The sequence below is a fragment of the Pseudorasbora parva genome, chromosome 20 (assembly GCF_024679245.1).
Source record: "Pseudorasbora parva isolate DD20220531a chromosome 20, ASM2467924v1, whole genome shotgun sequence".
Lineage (NCBI taxonomy): Eukaryota > Metazoa > Chordata > Actinopteri > Cypriniformes > Gobionidae > Pseudorasbora > Pseudorasbora parva.
Genome location: NC_090191.1, coordinates 3,423,872 through 3,438,098, shown reverse-complemented (window position 1 = coordinate 3,438,098; position 14,227 = coordinate 3,423,872). Strand labels below are relative to the sequence as shown.

Sequence of the window (14,227 nt, the reverse complement as noted above, 5' to 3'; positions counted from 1 at the left end):
ACACAGTAGTGGCCATGCCAAACAAAGGCGCCATCTTGCTTAGTGGGCGTGGGCGTTAAAGGGGTCATATAATGGTAAATGCACTTTTACAAGCTGATTGTATGGAAATGTGTGTTGGCAATGCCTGTACACAACCATCCTATAATGATTAAAATCCATCAAGTGTTTTTTTTTTTTTAATCTCCTTGTATGTTTTCCCCGTCTCATATCGAGCCGTTCGATGTGTGATGTCACACGCTTGGACACCCCTCCCCCGATTGTTGATTGACAAGCAGCGTTTCGTCTCAGACCCGCCCTGAGCGAGCTCAAGCTGTCATCATTACCATAGACATCATGCCAAGGAAGTGTCCAGCATACGGCAGAATTTGTAACGAGTGCTCTCAGAAGAACCATTTTAGCCGTATCAGACGTTGTGGGAGTAAACCTCACTCCTCTGATCTCAAGAGACACTCTAGCGACTGACACTAGAGGTTGAAGCCTTTAGCCTCCTTGTTAAAGCGTCCGATTCTCATGCTTGGAGCGGTTTGAACAGGAGGGGTAACACACGCACAAATAATTGTAGTAAATATTTAGTTATAATAATAGTTGTGACAGTGTTAATCTAAATAATTGTAGAACAGTAAAGTAATACTTATTTATCTGTTATAGTAATAGTTTATGATTGTACCAAATGTCAAATACTGACACATTGGAAAGTCCATAGAAAATTAGATAACGTAAAGTAAATAAAACTAAATAAATACAAAATAATACGAATAATAGAAAGAGTGAAAGAAATACAAATGTCAACTATGATATGAAGAGTAATCGGCACTGGGTGACGGGATATAGCCTGAGCTTCACGTTTTTAAAAAAAGGGCACGTTTCTCGTAGTTTATGAAAAAGAGGAATCAGTTCTCCTGTTTAGGGATTGCAAAAGAGGGGACCAAGTCAATATGATGTGCAAATGCAGTTAATTGCTCCAAATTTGAGTGTACTAACAATAATCTGACCATTGATTTATTGAGACTTCTTTCCCATTTGTTTCTTTGCTACAGTCAGTGAGATTAATAAAAATGGTTTGAGATGGTTAGAAATCTGTAATGTAGACATGTCCCCTAGCAGAGCTATTATGGGACAAACTGGGATGCTGAGCCCAAGGATATCTTGAGAGCCTATTCATCACCAACCAGAATGACCGAACAAGTGGACACTGCTAGAATGCAGGAAAATAATCATCAGTGTTCTGTGTATAATCTTATATTGAATCAATTGGATTCTGTCATTGCAAGACACACAATAAATATTATTGCAAACTTCTGGCCAGTTGATATTTTGATCTGTACCTAGGTCATTAGCCCATTTTTGCATTGGAGTGACCATATCATTTTCTGAAGACTTAAAAAAAAGTATATATTTGTGATAGTATTTTAAATGGCGCTTGAGTGAAGTGTAGTTCAGGAAGACCACTGATCGCTACACGATATCAGCTGACGCTCAGCTGGCTTGATACTCCACCTACTCTAAGTTATAGCAGGGGGTCCAGCCCTGCTCCTATACCCCTTTTCCACCAAGGCAGTGGTGGTGCTAGTTCAGAGCCAGAGCCTAGTTTCAAATCAGTTCTTTGTGTTTCCACAGCAAACTTGTGACCGCCATTTTTTAAATAGCAGCTAATCAAGCTAACAGCTGCTCTATTGTAATCTCTGTCTATACAAATCATGGAGAGCTGCACGAATGCGTTGGATTCGCGGCGTTTTGATGCCGATGTAGGATCATAAAGCCATGAGCCATTGAGGGAAGGCTCGTTCGAGATGCATCGAACCAAACCGGTTCTTAAAGGCTCTCAAGTCAGCTAGAACTGCTTAGAACTGACACTAGCACCGGCTCTAAACTAGCACCCGGTTCATTCTGGTGGAAAAGGGGGGCTAGAGGGATACCATCCTGCAAATTTCAGTTCCAGCACTGCTCCAACACACCTGTCTGTAATTATCTAGCACCCTGATTACCATGATTAGCTGGTTCAGGTGTGTTTGATTCAGGTTGGAGCTCAAATCTGCAGGAAGGTAGCTCTGCAGGACCAGGTGTGTTTGAATGTTCTGTCCCTGAATGGAGCTGTCCCCGGAAATGTACCCGGTTTACAGCTCATTCCAAACAACCCGCAGATATATTGGGAAAAAGCGCACAACCAACATCATACAGCAGCCGCTGGTTTTAGGAGCAAGAGTTTAGTGATCATTTTCACCAGCAGATGGCGCTGTGAGCTACGCTGACTCTGCTTGGCACGCCGCTACTACTTCATGAAGAACGTCGAGAGCAGAAAGAACGGCATTATCGTCAAATATCAAAAGAAACCTCGTTATCGCTTTCAAGGTAGTAACATACTAACTATTGGCTTTTAATGTAAAGTAATATTGTTTGTATGTACTTTATAACAGAGCCTCAAAATGTGTGGATTGATTTGCCCTGAAAAGTTCTGCAGTCACAACGCAGTGATTACCATACCTCTGAAATATAAATTAAATACAGTACATGTGCAGAATACATATACAATTTCTACCTAAAATAAGCCTAAAATGCTAAATAACATGACCAATTAAGGATAATAAGAATTATTTTCAGGACTAAACATAAAACTTTTGAAGTAAAAACATTCATTTATATAGTAAAGCCTAAACTTAAATACAGTTATACAATATTTTTGATTAGTTTTATTTATCCTGATTGTTTTAATTTTATGTATTTTTGTTCAGTCATGTTACAATATTGTTTTAAACTGCTTATTTACAATGGTTAATAGCCTAACTGCTTTCATTTGTTTTAATGTTTTTTTATTGTATTAAATCCAGACCAAAAATCCTAATAATCAAACTAAATCATAATGATTATTAATGTTAATAGTAATATAGGGACTCCACAACAACAGAAACATTACAATTATTGTCCCCGTTTTTGAACTAAAATACAACAAATGAGATTTTGGTGATATTTTGACCACTGAAATAGGAAATGTCCCCCAGTTACCATTTCAGAATTATGGTCACTGTTTTCACTACATTAGTTTGAATCACTAAATTTAGTGATGATAAATATTTGCAATAAATTTAGTCATGGATTATTATCATCTAAAATCTTCGAAATAGTTAAATTGTTTCAAATGTTTACATTTTGTATGTGTTTATCTGTTCAAAAGATTAATAAACCAGACACGGATGGCAGTGCTCTGTTTTAAGTCTTTTTTTATTATTATTTTTTTACCAAAAATACTTTTTGCTGGTTATGGGGTACTTGGCTGAAAAAATACTTCACGGGGGCTACGTCACTAAAAGAAGGTTGAGAACCGCTGTAGTAGATCATGTACCTTCCACCAAGCATTCATGGTACTAATAGTCTTACTGTTTTTACAACCTGGGAGAGATTTGATTGATTTGTCTATTAATGGTCGAAGCGTTATGTCTAATGGGTGAACCAGATCACTTTCGCTATTTAACCATGGGAGATTTGAGTTGTGTATCCAGTGGTAGATGTTGAGAAATAAAGTAAAGGTAGAAGTTGGGTGCTTTGAGTCCTCCAAACTTCTGTGGCCTTTGAAGAATGGATAGCTTTATGAAAACTTGGATATTGTACTATTTAAAGTGGAGAACCAGCCCGGGGCTGGAGTGACTGGGATCATGGAGAAAAGATAATACATTTTTGGAAATATATTCATGTTAACAGATGATAGACGACCAATTAGGGATATGGGCAAATTGTTCCATCTTTCCAAGGTACTTTGTATATCTTGCAATGAGGGGACATTGTTGAGTATAAACAGATGTTTGAGATTAGGGGAAATATGAATTCCAAGGTATTTTATTGTTTTGGCAGTATGTTTGAATGGGTAAGTCTCTAGCTCAGCATCCCAATTAGATTTGGTAATCGGCTGAGTCTCGGATTTTGAGCAGAGTATCCTAAAATCATTTATCAGATTTAAGTGGTTTTTAACCGGACCTTTTTTAACCAGCCCATGTTTTGGAATGACAATAACATAAATCCTTTATCATCATCATTAGGCATATACAGCAGTTATTAATCATTAAGATTAAGGCTAAATTATTCATCGAAACTTGGAAGCCATATAAAGAATATCTTTATTTATTTCCCATTACACAAAATACAATATTAACACTGCAGATTAAGAATTCAGATTATTTTACAGATATTAATGTAATGAACAGATGAAAGCATTATTTACATTTATGCATTTGGCAGACGCTTTTATCCAAAGCGACTTACATTGCATTTTAAGGTACACATTATGGGTAGAATCCCTCATCAGTCTGTTCTGATTCATCAACACAGTTTCACTGATGATCCATAATAAACAGTAAACCCAGGATAGAGTGTGTGTGTGAATGTGGTCTGGAGTGTGTGGATGAGGCTCATTGTGTCTCCAGAGACGCTGTAGAAGGACAGAGTTCCTGCTCTGGGATCCACACACACTCCTACTCTACGGCTGATGGGCTTTACAGGGAGATCAGTGTGTGTGTTATTGTGACTGAATGAGTAACTGGAGGAAGAGCAGCACAAACTCCAGGACTGATCATTAGATCCAAACTCACACTCATCACGCAACCCCTTCCTGCTGATGCTCTTATATGACACTGATATACACACACCACCACTCCACTCAATCTCCCAGTAGCAGCGTCCACACACACTCTCTCTACACAACACCTGAGACCACTCATCAAATCTGTCTGGATGATCAGGATAGCGCTGATCTGTGCCAGTGTTGGTAATCTCTCTGTTCCCCTCAGACAGACGGAGGCGTTTATTCACTGTGTTCGTGTCCAGAGTGAACTTTTGAGAAACTGGTGAAGAGAAAACACATCAGAATCAGGAATTATGAATCTGATCTTATAATGTAGCTGAACTCTTCATGATCAATATATCAGCAGTGTCTCAGTACAGTTACCAGATATCCTGTGCAAATCTTCAGGGGTGGTAAGTAATCAAGTAAAAATACTTTGATACTTTACTTAAGTATTTTTTTCGGGGATCTGTACTTTACTTGAGTATATTTTATTTGCATCTACTTTTACTCTTACTCCACTACAGTATTAAAGGCAAAGTCTACTTTTTACTCCAATACATTTCCCCACGCCCGCTCCAAGTATTAAGTATTTATTACACTTGATTTCCAAACCGGTCTGGTCGGTCATGGATGATCCAGTCGGGTATAGACTTGGAAAAGCTGACAGTGTGTCAGGTTTGCCACACTAACGTTAGCTCAGTGTTTCCCCAACTTTTTTATTTTGCGGCACACAATTTACTATGAAAACATCGGTAACATTTTACAATACAAGTGCACTATTATAATTCATGCCTAACTAATGCACAGATAACCATGAGTTAATGTATTACTAATGAAGAACTAAACCATTTATTAATGATTATCAGCAACTAATGAACATTCTCTATGATTAATAGATTAAGTAATATATGAATTTCTATTCATTAAATATGACATCATTAATTCCCTAATAACATATTACATTAACTAATAATGTAAATTCATGTATTCAAAGCCATGCATTCCAACTCTCAGTTGTTTAATTCATCATTAATCATAACAATTGGCAAAATTATAATATGACTTTACTTGTTGAGGCACATGACTATTAACTAATTGTTACGTAATATGTCATTGTGGTTATGGCTTTTGAATTAATTTTGAATGAGTTAATAGTATCTTGCTCCTCATCTGTTTTATGGAGCTAATGTTATGGAACATGTCTATTTTAAGTTTAACCCCTATACTGCGTTAAGATGCTTCATTGTCTCCTATTAATTGCAAATCTAACAAATTCTTAATTGCAGTATCTAATCTTATCATTTGTTCAATTAAAGCATTGCATACCAGTCCCAAAAGATTTTATCTGCTTAATTATTGATATTTACAGTTAATTTGAATATTTACTTTTTACTTTCGGTACTTGAGTACGTTTTAAATCTGATACTTTTGTACTTTTACTCAAGTAATGTTTGAATGGAGGACTTTCTACTTTTACTGGAGTATTTTTTTATTTAGGTATACATACTTTATTTAGATATATATACTTTCACTTGAGTATAACTTTTGAGTACTTTTACCACCTCTGCAAATCATTCCCATGATCAACTCTAAAGCTCTTCTGTCATGTTTTCTTTCTCCTTCTACAGGAAGAACATGAACACACACAGTGAGTTCTTCTGCTTGTTTTCTCAGTGACTTACATTGTAGGAAGTCGTTCCTGGTCCTGGGAGCAATGTTGGTGAAAGTGACTGTGGAAATCAACAGACATGAAGAGTGTGATCATCATGTCAAGAGAAAATGATCCCTGCATCCGTTCCTAAGACATTTCTAATATGATCTTCTACATGATATGAGATGATGGAGGATGATTTCTGAGAGCAGATGAATCTCCAGGACTTTACCTCTGTCAGAGATCTTCTTCAGCTCCTCTTTGCAGAAATCCTCCAGTTTGTCCTTCAGCTGACGGACAGATTCTGTCACTCCATCAAAAGAGGAGAGAGAGCTGAAGGGATTGTCATTGACGTCTGTAGATTCAGGAGGAGCTGAGAGAGACTGGAAACTCTACAGGAAACAGAAATCAAAGCTCATCACCTCCACACTTCAGCCAATAACCTGCACTACTGTCAGATTTGATCTTTAGTAACTCTCCTCAATCCAGCACTTTCACAGCCTCAGCTTCAGTCTTCTCATATTCATTATATCACGTTAGAGCTATACTGGGTAAACCCAGCGTGATCTGCCGGCGATTTGATTTCGCCCTGCAGTTCAGTCTGGAAACCTGTACATTAATTTCCACTGCTTTGGTTACACTTTTGTGGGAACCAATAACAGACTGGCTTATCCACCTGCTATTGGCGGATTTAACACGATGACGGATAGAGAAATGGGTCGTTGCCCGTTGATCACGCCTCTTGTGGTCTGATTGGTTGAAGGACTATCCAGTTGCATACAGATATATTTGAATAATGCTCGTTGATCACGCCTCTTGTGCAGTAGAAAATACAGAGCAGAACAATGTTTAATCTTAAATTGAGCCTGGTCTGGTGATAGCCAGACAAAGGTTAGAGCCAGAAGTTCTAGCATTTGACACTCCAGCTGGAGGGGGCGCCACTGAGCACCTCATTACCACAGTAACATATTCACACGGCACTTTAGCAAACATTCACCACATGCTAAGTACATTTAAGATTGATATTAGCATATAGCCCAGGTGATATGTGCAAAATTTAAGCTGATATGTTAACCTTTTCATAAAAGCATAAAAATGGGTAAACTTGTAAAACTGGTAGAGTTTGGGATCCTGAACATTTTCAGAAATGGAGCCATCGCAAAAACGCCTCGTGGTGGCCATTTTGCTTTCCACCACAACCATAAGTTTTTGCATCTTATCTCTTGTACTAAATATGATAACACAGAAAATGTGATGTGTACTTCTATGTTGTGATGGGAAAGGATTATGATCGTGTAAGGTACGTACTATTGGGTATCATAGTTTTGTGATAAACCTGCCCTCTAGTGGTGACCTGTAGTTTTGTATAGGAAATCAAGTTCAGTTCCAGTTCAGTAAAAAGAACAACGTGAGTTGCAAAGTTGACGATTGTGTTGCGTGATTATTATCTGCCGGCAGACACGACAGATTCCATATAAAATATCATAATCAAATCATAATTAATGGTGAATTCAGTGACGTGAGAAGGAAATCTGAGAACCTAGGCTTGACTTTATAATATCATGTCTGTTGCGTGCATGTTGTGTAGAGTTTCAAAGGTTTAATGCTTTTGTTCATTAACCCTAAAAATACAGTGACTGTAAAGAGCAGAATATTTATGATGACCTAAACAACAAAGCTTGAAGAGAATGTGTCAGAATGTCAGAAACACGTTTGTTTGATTGATTTGCTGTTGTGTTTTTGCAGCAACTCCATTTCTCTCCATTTCTGAAAATATTCAGGGCCGCAAACTGAACAAGTGTGCTTTTATGAAAAGGTCATAACTTTTACATATCACCTGGACTAATAAGAAATATATGATTAATTCATTAGAAATACTGCTAAATAGTAAAAAACTAAACTTTTGTTTAATTGACAGAATTATAAGGCAGAGTTTTCTAAATTCATATTTCATATGTGTGATAAGACATTAATAAGTTAATAATTAATAATTAATGTATTTGTTTTCATTAATTTATTTTACTTACTATGTAAAGTATTATTATTACTAAATAATAATTTAATATGCTTGGATTTGGGCTAATTTAACTTTATAAAGTATTGAAAAAATAATATTCTAAAGTTGAAATATTTCAACGTTTCTCATTTTATTCTAAGCGTGGTCCATTGATCTTTAATTAAACACATTGGCCCTCATTTATCAATCTTGCGTAGAAACGGGCGTATATGTGGGCGTAAGATTATGCTTACACTCCTCTCACCGCCCGATTTATGAAGCTGTGCGCACCTCTGACATCCAGGAGTACGCTAGCCGAGAAATCTAGAGGCACCCTAGCGGCAGCAAATCTAATCTCCCCGCGAGTGTCGTCTAGCAACTCTCAATACCCTTCTGAGCTGTATTCCCCTAACTCTTGCTGGCCCAATCACATCGTGTATAGAGTCGGTGGGTGGGGCCATAATGACGACGGCCGAGTTGCGTTTGCGTGCTTCTAGTAAACACAGAAACTGGCGAACGGCGGTCTTTTGAATCAGCTTTGACCGCGACTCTGGAAGACTTGGAGTTAAGCTTTTCTCTGAGAAAAGAACAAAGAACGGCACTGAAGTTATTCTTAAAAAGGGAAGATGTGTTCTGAGTTTAGCCGACCGGATACGGTGAATGTTTAATCAGTCAGCGAGCTCTGCTTCACCTTCGTTGCTCTGGTTGGTTGTAGCGCTATCCTATCGCGTGCAGAGGGAGTTTGACAGACAGCCGTTTATCCGCCCCTCGGATTGAGCCGTCAATGGTGAGTTTCCAGACCAAACATCTTGATGTGGCTCTGGCTTGTCAGGCTAGGTGTACGCAAAACTTGCCCTTGATAAATGCCGCGGCTGAAAACGATCGTCATTAGAATAACACGCCCCTATATATTCAAGTCTCCGCCTCCCCCACGCCCTCATTTTACGCCATGGACACACGGAAGACGGCAAAGAAGCGAAACTTCTCCGACGTGGAGATCGGGCGCGCTCAATCATCTCACTAGTCCACTAGTCAGGGCACTGATTAGGACATAAGTCAATGGGCTGACTCCCTGATCAGTGCCCTGACTACTGAACTAGTGAGATGATTGAGCCCATCGAGACCATCACCAGGGAAGTGGAAAAAAGCGAAATAGTTTTATTTGGGAGTTTAAAGAGTGGGATTAAAGGCACCAACAGAAACAAAATATGGACCCAAATAACGAGTACTGTTAATAGTGTGGGGATTGAGAAGCGCACTCCAGCAGTTTAAAGCTGTTTGGATGAGAAATTATCACAATGCATTATTTAACAGAACATGTTTTGAAACTATTAGCAGTTAATTTCGTGTCTCGGCACATGTAGGCTATTGGGGTGTACGACAGTGATGATGATGTGGAGTACCATTCATTCACATTAATAATTGCATGACAATTTGTAAAATTCTTATTATTATTATGATTTTTATTATTAATGACGCCTATTGTTATTTAGAAGAAGAATGTCGTTATTATATATATATATATATATATATATATATATATATATATATATATATATATATATATATATTATATATGTCGCAGCTGGAGGAATACAGGCCTACAAATCAAACGCTTTGGTATAGTCACACAAATTTAACATCGAAGTCCATGTTGCACAAAAATAAACACTGAAGTTGATAATTACTATGTTGTTGTTGGTGTTGTTTTTTACAGTGGGTCATAATATAGCATATCTTTGTCAGTGCGTTTTGTGGTGTTAGGAATTGTTTTTCTGCGCATTTTCGCACTAACTCAAACGTGCGTACACCACCTCCTGAGCTGGCGGAGGATTTGAGCGTGCCGTACGCCAACGTCCATATTGATAAATCTCAAAGTCACCGTGGGTTTGGGTGAACGCTGGAAATTTGGTGTACGCACTTTTGAAAAATAAGGACCATTGTGTGTAAACGGCACATTCTGCTCTCATGAAATGTTTCTCTGTGAGTCTCTCGTTCTTCTAGATCTCTGTTACCTGCAGGAAATGGATGTGATCCTGTGTGTGTGAAAGCTGCTCCAGCTCAGCGTCTCTCCTCCTCAGATCATTGATCTCCTGCTCCAGTCCCTCCAGTCGTCCTTCAGCTCGACTCACTGCAGTCTTTTCCTGATCTCTGATCCGCTGTGTGACCTCAGAGCGGCTTCTCTCAATGGAGCGGATGAGCTCAGTGAAGATCCTCTCACTGTCCTCCACTGCTGTCTGTGCCGAGCGCTGTTAGGACACACATCACAATCACACAGTGGCTTCAGTGAGTCCTGACTCACCTTATGAGCCTCCACAGCCTCTCTCAGCTGCTGAAGATCTTTCTCTCTCTGCTGGATCCTCTGCTGGAACGACCTCTGCGTCTCCTTCAGCTGGTGCTAAAGACAAACCAAATGACAGCAGAAACAGCATAAAAAAGGTTTAGATCCTTAGGCTCAGGCCATGCAGTATGATTAAAGGTTTTAATAAGATTTTAAACAATCAGAATAATTAAAGGTTCTCTATTGAACTGCACCTTCATTTTCCCTGATATGTCTCAGTCTCGACTCTCTCCCGTGTGTTTTTTTTCTTTGCTACTAACCTGCCACTTCACAACAGAACTGTCTTAAAGTGTTTGCAAAAAAATATTTTTTATATAAAATATAAGTGTTTCCTTATAATAGTTTCCTAGGGGATGAAAACATTTAACATGTAATTAAACGTGTTGCGTTCCTATTTTGGGCTCTTATTTTGTACATAGTATACTTTATTAGTGTTAGGTTTACTGAAATGGTCTGTTAATAACACTCTCTTAATATGTGTGATGATTGACATCTCAATGATTGACCAATTATGTGAGATTTATGTTGAAGGTCTGCCCCACCACGCTAGTTGCTGGATGGGAGAAGCCATTTTTTTCCTCTGTGCGACTGGTGAAACGTAGCCTAGAAATGTAGACGCACCCTAGCGGCAGCAAATCTAATCTGCCCGCAAGTGTCGTCTAGCAACTCTCAATACCCTTCTGAGCTGTAATCGCCTAACTCTTGCCGGGCCAATCACATCGTGTATAGAGTCGGTGGGCGGGGCCATAATGACTACGGCTGAGTTGCGTTTGCGTGCTTATAGCAAACACAAAAACTTGCGAACCGCGACTCTGGAAGACTTGGAGTTAAGCTTTTCTCTGAGAAAAGAACAAAGAACGGCACTGAAGTCATTCTGAAGAAGGGAAGATGTGTTCGGAGTTTAGCCGACCGGATACGGCGAATGTTTAATCTATCAACAAGCTCTGCTTCACCTTTGTTGCTCTGGTTGGTTGTAGCGATATCCTATCGCGTGCAGAGGGAGTTTGAAAGACAACCGTTTATCCGCCCCTCGGATTGAGCTGTCAATGGTGAGTTTCCAGACCAAACATCTTGATGTGGGTCTGGCTTGTCAGGCTAGGTGAAACGAGCAGCAGCATAACCGTGTAAAAGTTTAAAAATTGTGCAGAGAGGTTTAGCTGAGAAACATATGGTCGATTTTCTTTGGATTTGGTGAGTACACATTTTGAAATGTGTAAACTGTCATAAATGTGATTTTAAATGAGTAATGATGTGTTCAACTGAGAGAGATTGAAAACGTATTTCCTTATCAGAATGAAAAGCTGATAAGATCTGCTGTTTAACATGGTAAAAGAGATGTAATGGTAAACTAATTGAGTAAATGAGTTCTTAATGTTAATATTTCTTTGTTGATGGTGATGAAAGAGCAGTTTTATGTTTGTTAACCAATGTAATGTTACCTAAGCTGTCGAATTACGATGGAAGTGTAACTGCTATATGTTAAATAAGGTAACAACTGTTACTATGTGATTGTTGTAAGACTAGAAGCAGTTAATGTAATGTGTATTGTGAACCAAAAACTGCCTGTTGCACATGCAGGTCGGGGTTTTGGCCTACGCTGGAACTGTTCAATTCAGCGTGAGTGTGATGATTCGAGATGGCGGGCCTTTCCCAGTGAGCTGAACATTGTGAACTGTGAGATTTGAGTTCAAACAAACACCTGAGGTATTGGGTAGGAAAGATCTGATTGCCTGTTAGTTCCTTCTTTTTCGAGAGAGAGACTGCTCAATGAGTGTTTTATTTTTTCTCAACGGTTTTTTCTTTTGAACTACTGAATCGTTTTCAGCGATCCTACAGACTTTTTGAATCTTTGAACCGATTCTTTGAACCAAATCTTCAAATATACCTTTTTGAACTGAATCTTTTTGAACTGAATCTATTTGAGCTGAACCTTTTTGAACTGAACCTTTTAAAGGGATAGTTCACTTTGAAATTACATTTTGATGTTTTAGCTTACCTCATGGGCATCCGAGATGTAGGAGTATTTGTTTCCCCAGCAGTTTCAATTTTGATAATTTTAGGTCAAACCGTTCTTGTCTGTGCCTCAGATAATGCAGGTCTATGGTCACCACCTCAAAGAGCACACACAGAGAAGTCCAAATGAAACAATGCCCCATCGTAAGTACACACTGATGGCCTAAGACACGAAACGAGCGGTTTGTGTGAGAAAACCAACAGTATTTATATCGTTTTTACCTCTTGTACACCACTACGTCCGACTGATCCGAGGGCGCGCGTGCGTGTTTCTTGTGGTGTACATGTGCTCTTTGAGGTGGTGACCTGCATTATGTGAGGCACAGACAAGAACGGTTTGACCTAAAATGATCAAAATTGAAATTTCTGGGGAAACAAATACTCCTACATCTCGGATGCCCATGAGGTAAGCTAAAACATATCAAAATTTAATTTCAAAGTGAACTATCACTTTAAGATTTATTGAACTCTTATTGTGAACCATTGGATTTCCTTGTTTAATCAGGGATTTATTTTTGAATGTGAGTTGAATGAATTGTCCACATTTACAATTGTGAACATTTGAAATTGATACTGAATGGGTGTTATTCTAGGAAGTTTTCATAGCCTAGAAGGTGCACCCAAACCAACTAAGAGTCAAGTGAACTTGCTCAATTGAATTGAATTGGTTTTCATTTTATTTTCCTTTGAAAGAAATTTCTATTGTTACTAAAGATTTTCTTTACTAATTCTAGTGTTGTCTTTATTACACCTCCATAGTCGAACCTACTGGCCTATTATTAATACTAGCAGCAAGTACAATATTATTTGACGCATGTGCTACATGTAGTTTAAAGTTCATACCTGTTTCTCTGTCCTCTGAGCTGCAGCTGATACAATTTCGTGGTTTTTATGTTCATCCATCATGCACAGCACACATACACACGTCTGATCAGTGCGGCAGAAAACCTCAAGGAGCTTATCGTGTTTCTGGCAGATCATCTCCTCTAGTCGTCCAGTGGCTTCAGTCAGATTGTGTCTCTTTCCTTTAAACAAACTCTCATGTTGTTCAAGGTGATTCTGACAGTAAGAGTTCAGACACACCAGACAGGACTTGACGGCTTTGTGTTTTCTTCCAGTACAGACGTCACACTGCACATCTCCAGCTCCAGCGTAAGTCATCAGGAAGTTTAGTCTTCTTCAGTTTGTCCACCACTTCAGCCAGCATGGTGTTTTTAGCTAAAGCAGGTCTTGGACTGAAGGTCTGTCTGCACTGAGGGCAGCTGTAGACTCTCATCTGATCCTCCTGATCCCAGCAGCCCGTAATACAGATCTTACAGTAACTGTGTCCACAGGGAATGGCCACTGGATCCTTCAGGAGATCCAGACACACTGGACACAGGAACTCATCCTGAGAAATTCTGGCTTCTGCCATTTTACTGCGTGAATACAGAGACACAAACACACTACAGCTCAACTTCACTCCAGTTTCTGTTTTCCTGAAATGTGATTCCTGCTTCCTGGTTCTGTGTTGGAGTGACAAAAGTCTGATCATAGTCACAGATCATAAAGTGTCCACTAGAGGTCAGTCTCAGACAAACACTCAAAGAATAAGTGAGAGAGAATCAGGACAATACCATTAATTAATAACTACAGTAAAACTGCATCCTTATGATCACAGGCATAGCTTCATCA

At 38.9% G+C, this 14,227-nt stretch overlaps 1 pseudogene; it reads right to left on the bottom strand.

Annotated features, from left to right (window-relative positions):
• Positions 1-4,120: 4,120 nt before the first annotated feature.
• Positions 4,121-14,223, bottom strand: LOC137049241 (tripartite motif-containing protein 16-like; annotated as a pseudogene).
• Positions 14,224-14,227: the final 4 nt, after the last annotated feature.